Source organism: Littorina saxatilis, linkage group LG14, assembly GCF_037325665.1.
Source record: "Littorina saxatilis isolate snail1 linkage group LG14, US_GU_Lsax_2.0, whole genome shotgun sequence".
Lineage (NCBI taxonomy): Eukaryota > Metazoa > Mollusca > Gastropoda > Littorinimorpha > Littorinidae > Littorina > Littorina saxatilis.
This window is the reverse complement of record NC_090258.1, coordinates 41,582,976-41,600,475: the sequence shown is the minus strand read 5'-3', so window position 1 is coordinate 41,600,475 and position 17,500 is coordinate 41,582,976. Positions and strand designations below refer to the sequence as shown.

At 38.6% G+C, this 17,500-nt stretch overlaps 1 long non-coding RNA gene across 1 annotated transcript in view; it reads left to right on the top strand.

Annotated features, from left to right (window-relative positions):
* Nucleotides 1–4,617: 4,617 nt before the first annotated feature.
* Nucleotides 4,618–17,500, top strand: part of LOC138947788 (uncharacterized) — a 13,362-nt gene continuing 479 nt past the window's right edge. Inside the window, exons 1-3 of the long non-coding RNA XR_011449800.1 lie at nucleotides 4,618–5,235; nucleotides 10,587–10,661; nucleotides 16,645–17,500. The exon at nucleotides 16,645–17,500 is cut by the window's right edge and continues 479 nt beyond it. This is a non-coding gene — a long non-coding RNA (uncharacterized lncRNA). The remainder of the gene's footprint in view (nucleotides 5,236–10,586; nucleotides 10,662–16,644) is intronic.

Genomic DNA, 17,500 nt, shown 5'->3' with positions numbered 1-17,500 from the left:
CCTGCATCAGACCCCATACCTCAGCACCATATTGAACAATAGGTTGAACTTGTGAGTCAAAAAGCTTGATAAAAACATCCAAAGACAATCTATCGAATTTATACAAATTACTCATAATACACAGTACTGCACGTTTTGCTCTGGCAACTAGATCTTGACAAGCAAAATTAAAGCTTAATTTGGTAGAAAAATAAATACCTAAATACTTGTATGCATTTACTACCTCCATTCTTTGCCCACCAAAATACCAAACTTCACGAGCAGCTAGATATCCACCTTTACGAAAAACCACGATGTTACTTTTCCCCATGTTTACTTTAAGCTCAAGGCGCTGTGAAGCAAAATATAGACAATGAAGTTGTGACTGCAGACCAACTACAGTTTCAGACAGCAAAGTAATATCATCGGCAAACAGTAGAATGAACAATTCAACAATGTCAGGGTTTAAAGTAATACCATGCCTACCATTATCCATGATTTCCAATGCCAGCTCATTTATAAATAGAGCGAATAAAATTGGACTGCACACGTCTCCTTGCTTCACACCTTTTGTACAGTTAATGAAATCTGTTAGTTGAGCACCACATCGTATTTTAGCCTTAACCACTGCATACATACTTTTAATACATCTATACAACTTTCCCTTTATACCATTTTTAATCAAAATTGGCCAGAGCAGTCTGCGTGAGATACTATCAAAACATTTCTCAAAATCAATGAAAGCTACATAAAGTTTGCGATTATTAGAAAATTGTTTCTGTACAGCAGCAAGCAGAGTGAAGATGTGGTCAACAGTAGAATAATTTTGTTTGAAACCAGCCTGACATTCACCTGTAATATTATGTAATTCAGTCCACTCTTTAAGTCTATTATTAACAACAGTGCCATACAATTTACTACATATATCACACAATGAAATTCCCCTATAGTTGTTAGTATCATTTCTATCTCCTTTCTTAAATAACGGTACAATAACTGAATCGTACCAGTTCTGTGGATAGATTCCCTCATCAAACAAAGCGTTAAACAGTTTCACTAAAAACAACACCACATCTTCGCTAGCTGCTTTAAAAAATTCCGCAATTAAACCATCAGGTCCTGCAGCTTTGCCCGATTTCAGTTTTCTGATAGCAATCAACACTTCTTCTTTGGTAATGGGTCTATCCAGCATTTCTTCATATTCATTATTCACGTCATTAACATCAGCATGCTCATCATCTTCAATCTCATCTTTTTCTAAAATGCTATGAAAGTGCTGGTACCAATCATCAACAGAAATATTATTTTGCTGCTGGACCTTTTTACAAGAAACATTTTTAATTTTCCTCCAAAATTCTCTCTGATCACTTACAGCACCTACAAGTTCTGTATACAAACTGTCATTGTACTGTTTCTTTTTTCTATGCAATAAGTTTTTATATTCACGCCTGGCTTTACAATACTCATCCCTATCCTCATCTTCTAATGAATTCCTACATTTTCTCAGCAACTTTCTGACACGTCTTCTTTCAAGCACACATTCACAATCAAACCATTTGGATTTACGTGGTTCATCTGACAAGATAATAGTTTTCTTCATACAAGTTGCACAATCTTTAACTGAATTTATAAACAAAGTCAAAGCATCATTTACATTAATATCAATCATTTCGCTTGCCAGTCGTAACTGTTGCCGAAACACATGAGAATTAATTGCATCTTTGTACTGATGTTCATGATCAGAGTTCCAAACAAATTTTTGCAAAACTTCTTTTTTCTTAACCTTTGTAGCACACACACACACACAGAGAGAGAGAGAGAGAGAGAGAGAGAGAGAGAGAGAGAGAGAGAGAGAGAGAGAGAGAGAGAGAGAGAGAGAGAGAGAGAGAGAGAGAGAGAGGTTTGTCTTTCGCTGGGGTATGCAATGCCTTGGCGTTGCACATCTACTTAATTTTATACATAGAAAATAGGTTGTTAGAACTGTTACTGTCGGTTTTACGTTTCACTGACTTGACTGCCTTAGGACGGGTATACCCGTCATGCACTGGTGCATTATTTCCATGATTAGATACTAAAAACAGATTCTTGGTTCAATTTCCTTTAAAAATAACATAAGTTTTACTTTCCTACCTACTGCCAGTTTGGAGCTAGAATTGTTTGTGAATTATTACACCCCGAACTCCAATATTTCCTGGCAGTCAGGAAGTTTTGATTGGCAGCGAAAGGGTTGTAAAACAAACAATCTGGTGAATTTCATGTGAACGGAACAAAACAGGACAATTTAGTTTATGTAGTTACTGAATGTAGATTGAGCTTGCAGGGCGTTATTTGAACATCGCCACGACAGCGATGACGTCACGCGTGACGTCAATGTTACAGGTAGGCAAGGTGTGGAGTCTAGAATGAGCAGTGTATGATGGTCGGAAAGATAGACTGCCTACAATACACAGAGCAATCGGTACTCACTCGAAAAAGGTGTGTCTTGTGAAAAGGCATATGAATGTACTATCTAAATTGTTTTGTGGTGGAACTCAGCAAAAGAAGCGTCAATTCCCAATTGGAAGGCAAACCATCTCAACTACACGCAGCACAAACAAAGAGGATATATCTTCAGTGCGACAGATCTCATGTTAGGCAGCAGTGTTTATGCCAGAAATATATGGGTATACTTATGACGACTTGCCTTTTTACTGCTCAAAAATTGATTTAAAGGATTCGAGCATTATTTTGGTAGGACATCACAGGTGTAAATAAATGTAAATACCTACTCACATAAATAAGGGGTTTTGACAGCATGATTCTCTTTAAACCGTCAAAAAGGCAAATAAAACTAAGCAATATTTCACATGTTTTACACCAGTGAGTTTTGTTGGAGTTTTAGCTAACAGGGCATACCTATTTTGTTTAAATCTGCCGCGCAGTCAGGCTGATCTAACGTGTGAACGAGAGCGCCCACAAGGTTGAGAAGTAAGACGATTGAACAATTAGTCTCGGAGATAAATAGTTCCCAATGAGGATCCTTGTGTTCAAAGAACGGTTATGAGAAAACGGCGTAAACAGTTCTCAAAATGGTGTCAATTATTAATAAAACATTTTGAAAATGATCGCTTTATTGCAAGAAAGAGGTTGAAGATGACAAAACCACTTTGCACAATGAGTCTGTGGTGTTCAAAGTACCTACAAAATGCTGAGAACCCAAAATACGTTTTTGAATCAGCATTTCGGGCCATCTGTGGCCTTAATGTATAAGAATAAAGACGCTTGTGAAAACGATTTTTGGTTTAGCACTTGTTAAATGGTTTCATTTGGAAGCAATACGCATCAGACAGCTAAGATAATTATGTGATGAGAGAACTATTCTCTTTCCTGTGTTTAAATGTTCACATTACATCTTACCTGTCTGAGTGGTTCTCACCTTCGTGCCGTGGGAAGGTGCCAAAACAAAGTATGACGATCCGTTTCACCTCATAATGTTATACTTATTTTGGTTGTTAATTTGTTTTAATTCTTTTATCTCACCTGCGCTGTTGGAAAAACTGTTGAAATGTGCCCAGGTAAACATCAAATTAACTGCCTGTCTATTGATCAGCGGTATTTGCGTCTTTGGTCCTTTGGAATATGAGAATGCAAATGTGCGTGTGTGTGTGTGTGTGTGTGTGTGTGTGTGTGTGTGTGTGTGTGTGTGTGTGTGTGTGTGTGTATGTGTGTGTTGTGTGTGTGAATGTATGTGTGTATGTGTGTGTGTGTGTGTGTGTGTGTGTGTGTGTGTGTGTGTGTGTGTGTGTGTGTGTGTGTGTGTATGTATGTGTGTGTCGATAGTGTCCAGAAGTTAAATTGCTGTTGGAAAAACAGACGACTAGAGATATTAATTTGTGTGTATAATTAAAGGCCCACACTGCCTTGGGAAAGCAGTTCGTCTCACCGTCTTTGATCCAGTCAGGCTGTTACCAGGAACAAGACCATCCTTCCACTTGGTTAATTACTAACACTCAGCACCCTGACTGATCTATCCAGGCTGTTACCAGGAACACGACCACCCTTCCACTTGGTCAATTACTAACAATCATCAGCCTCCGTGCTCTCTGTGCACACTTGTATTTATTTAAATAATCGATTTTGTAAAAGGCGCTGGTGCCTTTTTCAGAATTATTTCATGAAAGCAATCCAACTCACGATCACCACAAGAAGCAGTCAGGGTGCTGAGTGTTGGTATGTGACCAAGTGGAGGGAGGGTCTTGTCCCATGTACAATTAGCCTGGCCAGATCAGTCAGGGTGCTGAGTGTTGGTATGTGACCAAGTGGAGGGAGGGTCTTGTCCCATGAACAATTAGCCTGGGCAGATCAGTCAGGGTGCTGAGTGTTGGTATGTGACCAAGTGGAGGGAGGGTCTTGTCCCATGTACAATTAGCCTGGCCAGATCTGATGGAGACAGTGAGGCGAGCTGTGTACACCAGGCGGAGTCGGCCTTTAATTGTATGTATTATCAATTGCTTCCAGAAGGTAAATTAAGTTTATCAAACAAATAGCACATTAAACAGATTTCAGGGTATAATTATACGTAAATCTTCGTAATGTCAATTGTTAAATTGCTTATTTAAAGGCAAAAGACGAGAGGGATGGTTGTCTTAAGTACATAACACCGAGCATCGTCAACCGCAACGGTATCTTTACACCAGTACTATTGCCAGCAGACGTTGTTGTTTTCAGTACATAACACCGAGCGTCGTCAACCACAACGGTATCTTTACACCAGTACTATTGCCAGCAGACGTTGTTGTTTTCAGTACATAACACCGAGCGTCGTCAACCACAACGGTATCTTTACACCAGTACTATTGCCAGCAGACGTTGTTGTTTTCAGTACATAACACCGAGCATCGTCAACCACAACGGTATCTTTACACCAGTACTATTGCCAGCAGACGTTGTTGTTTTCAGTACATAACACCGAGCATCGTCAACCACAACGGTATCTTTACACCAGTACTATTGCCAGCAGACGTTGTTGTTTTCAGTACATAACACCGAGCGTCGTCAACCACAACGGTATTGATACAGCAGTGCTATTGCCAGCAGACGTTGTTGTCTTCAGTACATAACACCGAGCGTCGTCAACCACAACGGTATCTTTACACCAGTACTATTGCCAGCAGACGTTGTTGTTTTCAGTACATAACACCGAGCATCGTCAACCACTACGGTATTGATACAGCAGTGCTATTGCCAGCAGACGTTGTTGAGACGAAAACATCACAGGTATACCTTCTTCTTTTTCTGTACGGGTGATCCTCCTCATCCTCATCCTCATCCTCATCCTCATCCTCATCCTCATAATCATCCTCATCATCATCATCATCATCATCATCATCATCATCACCAACCTCTCCCCCCCCCTGTTGCGTGTCCTGGAAAACGACGCGACACCTTATCGTCACGTGGAGACGAGGAAGATACTGCCACTACCGGCATCGACACCGTCGCCGTTTCAACTGACACTATGGGGGCCCAATCGGAATGGGGTTAACCAGTGACAGTGTTTTCCCCTCTGTCCTCCTCCCTGCGACCTTGCTTTTGTCTTACGGACTGAGATTAATGGACTGCGATATTAATCCGATAGATAGTATCTTCATTTTTCTACTTACAGTAAAATGGCCAATCTAAATATTTGCTCATTAAATGTCCGTGGTCTGAGAAATGAAATAAAACGAAAAACATTATTTTATAAATTTTCAAAGGAACGCTACGATATAATTTGTTTGCAAGAAACGTATATAACGCACAACGACATTATCCAGTGGGAACTGGAATGGGGAGGGAAAATATTTTACAGTACGACTACTAACCACAGTAAAGGACAAGTGATTCTCGTACGTAAACATTTTCCATATGAAGTGAACTGCACCCTAAGCACTCAACGCATTGTTGCGATTGAAGTTCATCTGGAGGAGAATAATTTGCACATTGTTAATGTATATGGTCCTAATGCTGAAGATGAAAAAGCTGCTTTTTTTCGTGATGTCTATATTTGTAAAGAAAACTCTAATAACGAGATAATCTGCGGGGATTTCAACTGTGTGCTGGATAATAATTTAGATATTATTAGTGGTAGAAATCATAATGTTAAAGACGTTGAGCTATTTAATAAGACGGTAATTGATTCCAATTTAAATGATGTCTGGAGACTTTCACACGCAGAAGAGAAAGATTTCACATGGTCAACAAAATTTCCATTTATAGCAAGGAGATTAGATTATATGCTTGCCTCCGACTTTGCTCTAAATAAATGTTGAGTGTGAAAATATCTCGATGGCACACACCGATCACCGACTAATTCGACTGAAGTACTGCATCTCCCCAGTAGAAAGAGGACCCTCCTTTTGGAAATTCAACGACAATCATCTTAATGACCCTGATTTTGTTATAAAAATGAACAGTTTAATTGAGAACTATGTTATCGAAACCGATAATATGGATCCGCAAATAAGATGGGACCTATGTAAAATTAAAATCAGAGAATTTTGTATTGCTTATGGTAAAGAAAAGAAAAGAAAATTAATTTCCGAACGCTCCCTGCTTACGAAAGAGCTTAATGAAACGGACAAAAAACTGGCTTCCAACCCTTATGATGTACACCTTATGACTCACAGAGGCCAGGTTAAACAAAATCTAGAACTCCACGAATTAAATGAGGCAAAAAGCGCCCAAAAGCGATCAAAGGAAAAATATATTGCTGAAGGAGAAAAGAACACAAGATATTTTCTTGGGCTTGAAAAAATGCGAGCCAACATGAAGATCATGGATAAACTGCAAACTGCAGAAGGTAACACAGTCACCGCCCAACGCGATATCCTACAAGAACAAGTTAAATTCTACAAAAACGTTTTTAAGAAAACCGATGATTTCTCAGAGGCACAGGCTAATACTTTTTTAGGAGAAGCTGATATCCCACAACTGACACGAGAACAAACTGAAGCGTTAGAAAACCCAGTAACTGAACAAGAACTTCTTAAAGCGTTAAAAAGCATGAAAAATGGTTCTTCACCGGGATGTGACGGAGTGACTACAAGTTTTATTAAATTCTTTTGGTCGAGAATAAGAGAGCTACTATTAGGCTCGATTCAAAGATCCTTTCATGTAGGAGAAATGTCTCCCTCACAAAAAAGAGCTATTATAACCTTAATCCATAAAGGAAAAGACCTCACAAGAGATAACTTGTGTAACTGGAGACCCATCTCCCTTACAAATACAGACTATAAATTATTAGCAAAATGCCTTGCGCTTAGGATGTCGAATGTTATAAGTGATTTGATCTCAGAGGATCAAGTGGGATTCATTAAGGGTAGAAAAGCTAGTAATATTATCCGATTAATAGATGACGTAATTGAACATATGAATAATGAAAATAAACCCGGTATTTTATTGGCCCTAGATTATACACGTGCATTTGACTCTATCTCCAAGGAATTCATGCTATGGGCTTTCAGAAAATTCGGATTTGGCGAGAATTTTACGCATTGGGTTAAAGTTCTCACAAATGAGACCGAAAGTAGTATTAACTACCTTGGCTGGATTTCCGAACCATTCCCGATTGAGACAGGAATTCGCCAAGTTTTCGCCAATGGCCTTCATTCTCGGACTGGAAATTCTTGCAATAAAGATTAGAAACGATCCAAGCATACACGGACTTCGATTACCTCGCTCCCAGATAGAGACTAACAACTCAATTGATATGATAAAATTAGCAATGTACGCTGACGACATTAGCATGCTATTACAAGGAAAACAAGATCTGGAAAATGCAATGAAGCTTGTCACTGATTTCACGAAAATATCACAACTAAAAATTAATAAAAACAAAACGGAAGCAATGTGGCTAGGATCTCAAAAGGACAGCAGAGAACATCTCTGTGACTTAAAATGGAAAAAACAACTAAAGATTTTAGGTATACTCTTTAAAAATTATGTCACTGCATCAGACATAAATGAGAATTGGTCGGTAAGAATCGAAAAAATAGAAAGAATAATAAGCATATGGTCTAAAAGAAACCTTAGTATCACAGGCAAATTATGTATTGTAAAAAGTTTCTTGATTTCACAATTTGTATACCCAATGCAAGCTTTAAGTGCTCCAGCCACTATCCTACAGAAAGTAAATACAATCTTATTTCGATTTTTATGGAAAAAGAAGTACACAAATACGCGAGCCTTTGAAAAGGTAAAAAGATGTGTAATGTGCAACGTAGGGGAGAATGGAGGTTGTAATATGATAAACATAATAGATATGCAAGCCTCCTTTATGATGACATGGATAACTCAGTTAAAAATAGACACATCTGCCAAATGGAAATTAATACCAACCTACATCTTTAATGAAGTTGGAACAAACCTTTGCTGCCTCAATGCTACTGCCAATCCAAAAACATTTTTAGGACTCGAAAAAGTCAAATCTAAATTCTGGAAATCATGTCTAATTAAATGGCTTGAATTCAGAAATATATACCTGTCCAATACTGAATTCAAATATACCTGTCTCTGGAATAGCAAAGAGATAATGTACAGAAACAGACCTCTGTTCTTCAAGAGATGGACAAATGCATACATAAATTACGTCCAAGATATATGGACAGACGAGGGATTATTACCACTCGCACGTATTGCAGAACAAATCGGGGACTACCCTGCTCTGCTGTTTGATTATAACGCAATGCGAACCGCGCTCATTGCGCAATCATTGCGAGCTGACAATAACCAAACTCAAGAAGCGACTGTCTCTCTAGAACCTCAATCTCTTAAAAACTGGACTCCCAAAAAATTTAGATCACTACTTACCAAACAAAAAGCAAATACCCCTTGCTCAATACATTTTTGGATGAATAAATATAACTATAAAATAGAAAGAAATCATTGGATGATAGCAAACAACTGCACCAAGGAAGAGCGACTAAGGCTACTTCACTGGAAGATATTGCATAATATCTATCCCACTAATATCTTACTACACAAAATGAAAAAACGTGAAAACAATCGCTGTAGTCTGTGTGGAGATATTGATTTTATTGAACATTTTTTCTTTAAATGCCCAAGAATATCACTTTTTTGGAAGAACGTAGAAAAGCAAATTTATATAAAAACAGGTTCACAGATAAAATTAAAAGAAACTGACGTTTTATTTGGTTTCCAACCGAACAAGCAACAGGACCAAACTATAAGAAATATTAACTTTATTCTGCTTGTTGCAAAAATGTCAATAAGTATATACAAATACGGAGAAGGCTTTGACCCAAATTGTATATTTGAAAGAGAGCTCTTCATTCGGCTTTTTGACTGAGAAACCCAGTACTATCATGCTATTGTAAATGACTCGTTGCAGATGTCAATGTATTAACTAAGGTGAACCAATGATGAAAACAATTATGACGAACAGCAAAATATATCATTATTATTAATTCATTTAAACACAACCATGGTAATAGAGAGAGAGAGAGAGTGAGGGAGGGAGAGTGAGGGAGGGAGAGAGGGAGAGGGAGAGGGAGAGAGAGAGGGAGAGGGAGAGAGGTAGAGAGAGATAGAGAGAGGACGAGAGAGAGAGAGAGAGAGAGGGGGAAAGGGGAGGGTGCGAGAGAGAGAGAGAGGTAGAGAAAGAACGGAGGGAGGGGTGGGAGAGAGTGAGCGAGAAAGAGAGATTTTCGAAGATTGTCCATGTTAAACGAAAGAATATTATTGCTATTTATAACCCTATCTGTTTATGTTCAGCATCGCTCAAAGTATCAGAGAGAGAGAGAGAGAATGGTAGGGTTTATGTTTAAACTGTTCAGCATCGCTCACAGTATCAGAGAGAGAGAGAGAGAGAGAGAGAGAGAGTGGCAGGGAGAGAGACAGAGAAGGGGAGAGGGGGAGAGAGAGAGAGAGGACGATTAAAGATAGAGAGAGGGAGAGAGGGGAGGGGAGGGAGAGAGAGGATGGGGAGAGAGGATAGAGAAAGAGAGAAAGTGTGCAAATGCCAGTTGACGGAGAGAATTATAGCTAAATTATAATTGATTGAAAATATTGTACATTTTCGAAGATTGTCCATGTTAAACGAAAGAATGATATTATTATTATTTATAACCCATTATGTTTACGTTTAAACTGTTCAGCTTCGCTCACAGTATCATACTCGTAGCGAGTCATATTGTAACTGAGGTTCAAAAGAGAATAGAAAAAAGAAAAAAAATTAAAAAAAAAGAGAAAGAATAAAAAAAAGAAAAGAGAAAAAGAAAAGAGAAAAGAAAAAAAAAAAAAAAAAAAAAATCATCATCATCATCATCATCATCATCATCATCATCATCATCATCATCATCATCATCGTCATCGTCATTGTCATCATCTACCTCATCATTGTCGTCGTCGTCGTCTTCGTCAACATCAACGTCGTCGTCTTTAATATCATTATCATCATCATCATCATCGACATCACCATCATCATGATCTCCAGCACTGAATACAATGATAATGAGTTTTATTTTCTTTGTTTAATTAATTGGTATTGCTGGTGAGCATTGTCATTCCTTACCATTGACTATATAGCAGTCTTTCTAATTCAGCGTCGTTTGCTTATTTGATTCCAGATATGAAGGGCGCTATTTCTCTTATATTTGTTCTCTTGTGCATCGTTAGCAAAGCTAACACAGTCAGAGATAGCCGTAAGTACGATCTTGCTGTTTTTGTTAATGTGGTTGTGTGTTGTTGTTTTTGTTGTTGTTGTTGTTGTTTTACATTTAGTCAAGTTTTGACTCACTGTTTTAACATAGAAGGGGAATCGAGACGAGGGTCGTGGTGTATGTGTGAGTGTGTGTGTGTGTGTGTGTGTGTGTGTGTGTGTGTGTGTGTGTGTGTGTGTGTGTGTGTGTGTGTGTGTGTGTCTGTCTGTCTGTCTGTCTGTCTGTCTGTCTGTGTATGTGTGTAGAGCGATTCAGATTTAAACTACTGGACCGATCTGCATAAAAGTTTACACGAGAGTTCCAGGGAATGGTTTTTCATTTTTTCGATAAATGTCTTTGATGACGTCATATCCGGTTTTTTGTAAAAGTTGAGGCAGCACTGTCAAACCCTCATTTTTAATCGAAATTGATTGAAATTTTGGTCAAGCAATTTTCGACGAAGGCCGGACTTTGGTATTGCATTTCAGCTTGGAGGCTTAAACATTAATTAATGAGTTTGGCCATTACAAATCTAAAAATTGCAATTACAATTTTTTTTTTATAAAACGATCCAAAAACAATTTCATCTGATTCTTCATTCTTTTTTGATTCCAAAAACATAAATATGTTATATTCGGATTAAAAACAAGCTCAAACAATTAAATTATGATGACAATTAAATTTCCAAAATCGATTTAAAACCAATTTCATCTTATTCCTTGTCGGCTCCTAATTCCAAAAATACATTCGATATGATATATTTGGATTAAAAACAAGGTCAGGAAGTTAAACAGAATAGAGATACAGAAAAGCGTGATATCCTGCTCAGCGCAACCACTACCGCACTATTCTGGCTAGTCAATTTCACTGCCTTTGCCACGAGCGGTGGACTGACGATGCTACGATCGAGTATACAGTCTTAGTGAAAAAAAATGCAGTGCGTTAAGTTTAAATCTGTACCTTCGACAGCTTGACTTAAGGGATCTGCCTAGTTATGGTCAGAGTAATTAGAAGTTGGTAATACTTTTGTGGGAGAAAGAACATTCTGTCTACATTACATATCTGCAGAGAACTTTTCTAGTCCCATGCACTTTTGATGTTTTGTGATTTTTTTAAATAACCGTGTGTCTTCTGATTTTTGTGAAAATGGGTACATAAAGATAACGGCTAATATTCGACAGTACGAATGTAGTAGCCACTTGATAGATAATTGTGGGGGGAAGTGAATGCTATACCTATGAGAACATAGCAAGAAATTACATTTCAAATTACTTTGGTAGTTTTTTTTACCGTCTTTTCTAATTAATTGTACTTAGCGCAATTACATTTTTCTTCATATAGAGAAGTAAATAGATGCCTCAGAATAATTCCGATTTCCTTTCAGTTTTATATGTTGTAGATCATTCATTTCTCGAGCTATGGTGAACATTTAAATATCAAGTCCCATGCCAAAAAATGAAACTGCAGGCAGTTTCCCAACCCTACCCCCTAACTTTCGCGGTCGCCATTTTACATTCCCCACTTTCATACAGAAGCAGAGCTATAATATTGCACATACTGATAGCCAACAGTATAAAAAAAATATGTTTACCAACATTCCATGACCTTGACATTCACACAAGGTCACTTGCGAGTTCTGAAACGTTATAACCAATTCAGTATTTTTTAAAAGCACAAACAGAAAAATAATTAAAATCTGTACTAACAGGGTTGTAAATTCTGTTTAAGATCCTTAAGATTGAAGATATGCGTTGTTTGAATGGAATGCAGCAAGATTGTCACAAAATAAAGACGTTTGTAATGTTTTATAGAGTATTTTTATATGCATTTTTCGTTGCGCTATTGCAGTTTTTCATTTAATGAAGTAAAAAAAAAAATGCCTTAGAATAATTCCGAATTCCTTACAATTTGATATGTTGTAGATCATTCATTTCTTTAGCTATGGTGAAAATGTGAACATCAAGTCCCATGCCAAAAAATGAAACTGTAGGCAGTTTCCCAACCCTACCCCCAAACTTTCGCGGTCGACATTTTACATTCCCCACATTCATAGACATCAATACATTTCAGACATGAAAGCAAGCAGAGCTTTCATATTTCGCATACTTATACCTTACGATGTCAACAAAATGTTTACCAGCATTCCATGACCTTAACCTTTACATAAGGTCAAAGGTGAGTTCCCAGACTTTGTAACCACTTCAGTATTTTGTAAAACACAAACAGAAAGGGATAAAAATCATGTACTAGAAGGGTTGTACATTCTGTTTACAATTCGGAAAATAGAAGATATGAATCATTTGAATGGAATGCAGCAAAAAATGTACAGTACAAAGAAGTGTGCTATGTGCCTTAAAATGTTATATGTTATAGCCCACTTATTTCTAGAGCTATAGTAAAAATGTGATCAAGTTCCATGCCAAAAAATGAAACTGCAGACAATTTCCCAACCCTACCCCTTAAATTTCGCGGTCTTCATTTTTCATTCTCCACATTCATAGAAATCAATACATTTCAAAGACGGAAGCAAGCATTGCTTTCATATTTCTCATACGTATAGCCTACGGTGTCAAAAATATGTTTACTAACATTTGATGACCAATGACCCTGACCTTCACACAAGGTCACAGGCGAATTCCGAAACTGTGTAACCAATTCTGTATTTTGCACACACAAAAAACGAAAAGATAACGGTTAAAAAAAATCTCTACTTAAAGGGTTTTAAATTCTGTTTAAAATGCAGAAAGTAGACAAAATGCTATTTTTGAATGGAATGCAGCGAGAAATGTACAGTACGCAAACGTTTGCAATATTGTATGCGCATTGTGCGTAATGCTATGGCTGTTTTTTTTTATTTAAAAAGTAAAACATAATGCCTCGGAGATATCGAAAATGCCTTAAGATATTAAATGTTGTAGCCCACATATTTCTCGAGCTATATTGAAAATGTAAACATCAAGTCCAATGCACAAACAATTAAATTGCAGGCAGTTTCTTAACCCTACACCTAAATTTAGCCCTCGTCATATTTCATTCCCCGCATTCATAGTCATCAACACATTTTAGAGATGACAGCAGCAGAGCTTTCATATTCGCATACTTATAGCCTGAGGTGTCAAACCTATTTTTACCAATATTCAATGACCTTGACCTTCACCGAAGGTCACAGGCGAGTTCTGGGGCAGCATGCAGCCACAGAAATGAAGACAGTATCAAGCAATACGCAGAATATACGCTGACTGCAGACATCATGTAACTTCCACGCATACGACATTATGTGTGTGAAACGCGTCAACAGGATGTGAATGAATGCAAATGAGCTAATATGCTGTCATACAGGAATCAAACACAACTCTAAATGTAGGTTCCCTCCACTGTATTATTCAGCTATGACAACATACACACAATCATAAACATAAATGTTAGGTATTCAAAAATCCGGTACTCACAGTTTTGTAGGCAAAAACAACTCGAGATTACTCTCTACTCTCATTTAGAAAAGCCTGGCTCTTATATTCGCTTGATGTTCTTTGATTTTTCCAGCGCTTTTAATACTATACAGCCTCATTTAATGGCGGAGAAGCTTTTTAGCATGAATGTCCCAGCAGCCACCATTCTCTGGGTTATGGACTACCTGACAAACAGGCCACAGTATGTTAGGGTGGGGGGGCAATCAGTTTCAGACACAATCTGCACAAACACAGGGGCACCACAAGGCACAGTACTCTCACCTTTTCTTTTTTCTCTCTACACAGCAGATTTCAGAAGTTCTAGTGACTCCTGCCCCATAACCAAGTTTGCTGACGACACTGGACTGACCGGACTGCTGACTGTTGACGACGACTCTGACTACAGGCAGGAGGTAGATAGGTTTGTGGGGTGGTGTGAAAACAACTATTTAGAGCTTAATGTGGGGAAGACAAAGGAAATGATAATGGACAACAGGAGGGGGGAACATGTACACAGGGAGATAGTGATCAAGGGGGAGGTCGTAGAGAAGGTAGAGCAGTATAAGTATTTGGGGGTGATTATAGACAATAAGTTGACATGGAAACCAAACTCTGATGCCCTTGTGAAGAAACTCCACTCTCGCCTGTACTTTTTGAGAAAACTCAGGTCTTTTAACATCAGACAAGAAATCCTTCAGATGTTTTACACTTCAACGTGCAATAGTGTGTTGTACTTTGGCTCCGTGTGTTGGGGTGGCAATATCAACAAGCAAGACAGGGATAGATTAGATAAATTCATCAGGAAAGCAAGTGGGGTGGTTGGGAGGAAGCAGGACAATTTCACATCAACACATGAACGACGACTGACTGACAAGGTACAGAAGATTTTGGCTGACGACTCGCACCCACTCAGACCGGAATTTGACAGTAGACGGACAGACAGGAGCAACAGATTCAGACAACCAACTGCAAGATCCACACGCTACAGAAATTCGTTCATTCCATCTGCAATTCACATCTTCAATTCTCAGGTGGGGCGGTAGATGCTGGTGTTGTTGCTCTGATGCACGGGGTCAGTGTTCTGTATTGTTTCAGTATTGTTGATTTTGTTTTGCATTCTACTCTCTTAGACAATTTGTGATAACCGGCAAGGTGCTGACTTTCTTTTGTGCATTGTTGATGGTGAATGCATGTTAATGTATTTTTAATATACTTTCTTATGTGATAACCAATGTGCTATATTTTCTCAGGACAAAGAACAAATGTTTATTTTGAATGTTTTATGTATGTTATTATTACGGACACAAACGCTCAGCAATGTAATTTCTCTTTTAGAGATTAATAAAGTTATTGTATTGTATTGTATTGTATTGTATTGAGATTACAATCTCGTACACAATTGCACTAACAAAACTCTCTACCCTTCACTTTGGTAGAGAAATACACAAACAGTCCGTGAACTCACAGGCACACGATATCTATTTTACGGGTATCGACTCACGGCTCGTGTGTGGTCAAAAAACCAGTTATAGTTCCTATTCCGGCAGACTTAAATCACCGTCCGCTCTTCCTACTAAACATTCCTTATATCTTAAGTAATTAAGAGCTTGTAGACATATTTTAACTCTGTTCATACACAGAATTACACAGCGTCTATGGCCGTTCACTAGGAAATGTATTTAACTACTAATTCCTTCTACTGGCGACCTCGGTCTACTCAATTTCTATCGCCCTGTGACCTCTATGGTCCAACTATACGGACAACCATTACCTTGCACTAGCTTCTCGAAATCCCGTCGAATCTCAGCTATGCGGGTCTGCATGATACTTCGGTGACTTCTCAGATCCTTCATACTGTCATCTGGCTACTATCTTCCTTTCCGACCGGTTATATGACGCACTGCACAAACATAAATAGCGGACATCTTGTCTTAGATATCTGTCTGCTATGTTTACAGCTTACAGTGTTAGTCGATTCAACTTATGCGATAAACATTAGCGATATTCAAATGCTTATTCCATTTACCTGTTAAGTGCTTTACTCGGGCTTCCTTTCTCCCGGTCGATTACTGTGACAACCCCTTTCTGTCCCCAGACAGTGGTTAAGTGTAACGATATCTTCGTTGCGATTTACAACATCAACTCTCCTCGGTCAGTGAGCTGAATTCACAGTCCGTGCAACACACTTCGCTATGTCACGCTATATCTCTGGTTAGCGCTTCTAAAAGCGTGGAGGATATCACTGTCAAACTTTGCCTGTTAGTGTTATTCGTGATTTCCTTCACACAGTAGATCTCGCATTTTAAAGATATTGTTCTTCATACTCGTCATTAAAGTGGCTTACTTCAGTTTTTAACAAATAAATGAATGCAGATTCCAGACCTAAAAGCAAAATAACGATTTTTGTCGAAAAAAAGTTGGACCGATTTGGCGAATTTTTTTTGAAAACGACCCACATCAGTCAATAACGTTTTATTGAATTGGATTGAATTGAATTCTCTTGAAAAAAAATTGAATGGGATTTTCTTTCCGTCAAGGTTTCATTAAATTTCTTCCAAAGAATGGGTGCAACAACGTTCCCCCCAGGAACAACACGGTCTGCTGTATCTACATGCTGTATGAGCTTGGGGATGTGGACGACGCATGCTGTGGCTATAATCCCTACAACTCAAAAAAGGACCTCTGCTGTGCCGGTAGAGAATGGAAAGGCGGTTTTTATGTCAACCGCTGTTGCGGGCGCATCGCATACAACTCGCCTGATAAGATTTGCTGCGGTGCTTATGCAGCAATGGGAGACGCCTGCTGTGGGCCTACTGCCTTCTACAAACACATACATAGTTGCCAATATACGCTCGTTCCTCGTGGTTAGTCTGTGGTGACGACTGCTGTGGGGACACCCCCTACATTACCGGTAACCAGCAATGCTGCGAAGGCCATTTGCAAGACCGCTGGAGCCACTGCCATTAACAACAGTCTCACACCATGTAAACAATCAGCTCTACTGGTGACAACAACAGTCTCACACCATGTAAACAGTCAGCTCTACTGGTGACAACAACAGTCTCACATCATGTAAACAGTCAGCTCTACTGGTGAAAACAACAGTCTCACACCATGTAAACAGTCAGCTCTACTGGTGACAACAACAGTCTCACACCATGTAAACAGTCAGCTCTACTGGTGACAACAACAGTCTCACATCATGTAAACAGTCTGCTGTACTGGTGACAACAACAGTATCACACCATGTAAACAGTCAGCTCTACTGGTGACAACAACAATCTAACACCATATAAACAGTCAGCTCTACTGGTGACAACAACAACCTCACACCATATAAACAGTCAGCTCTACTGATGACAGCAACAGTCTCATACCATGTAAACAGTCAGC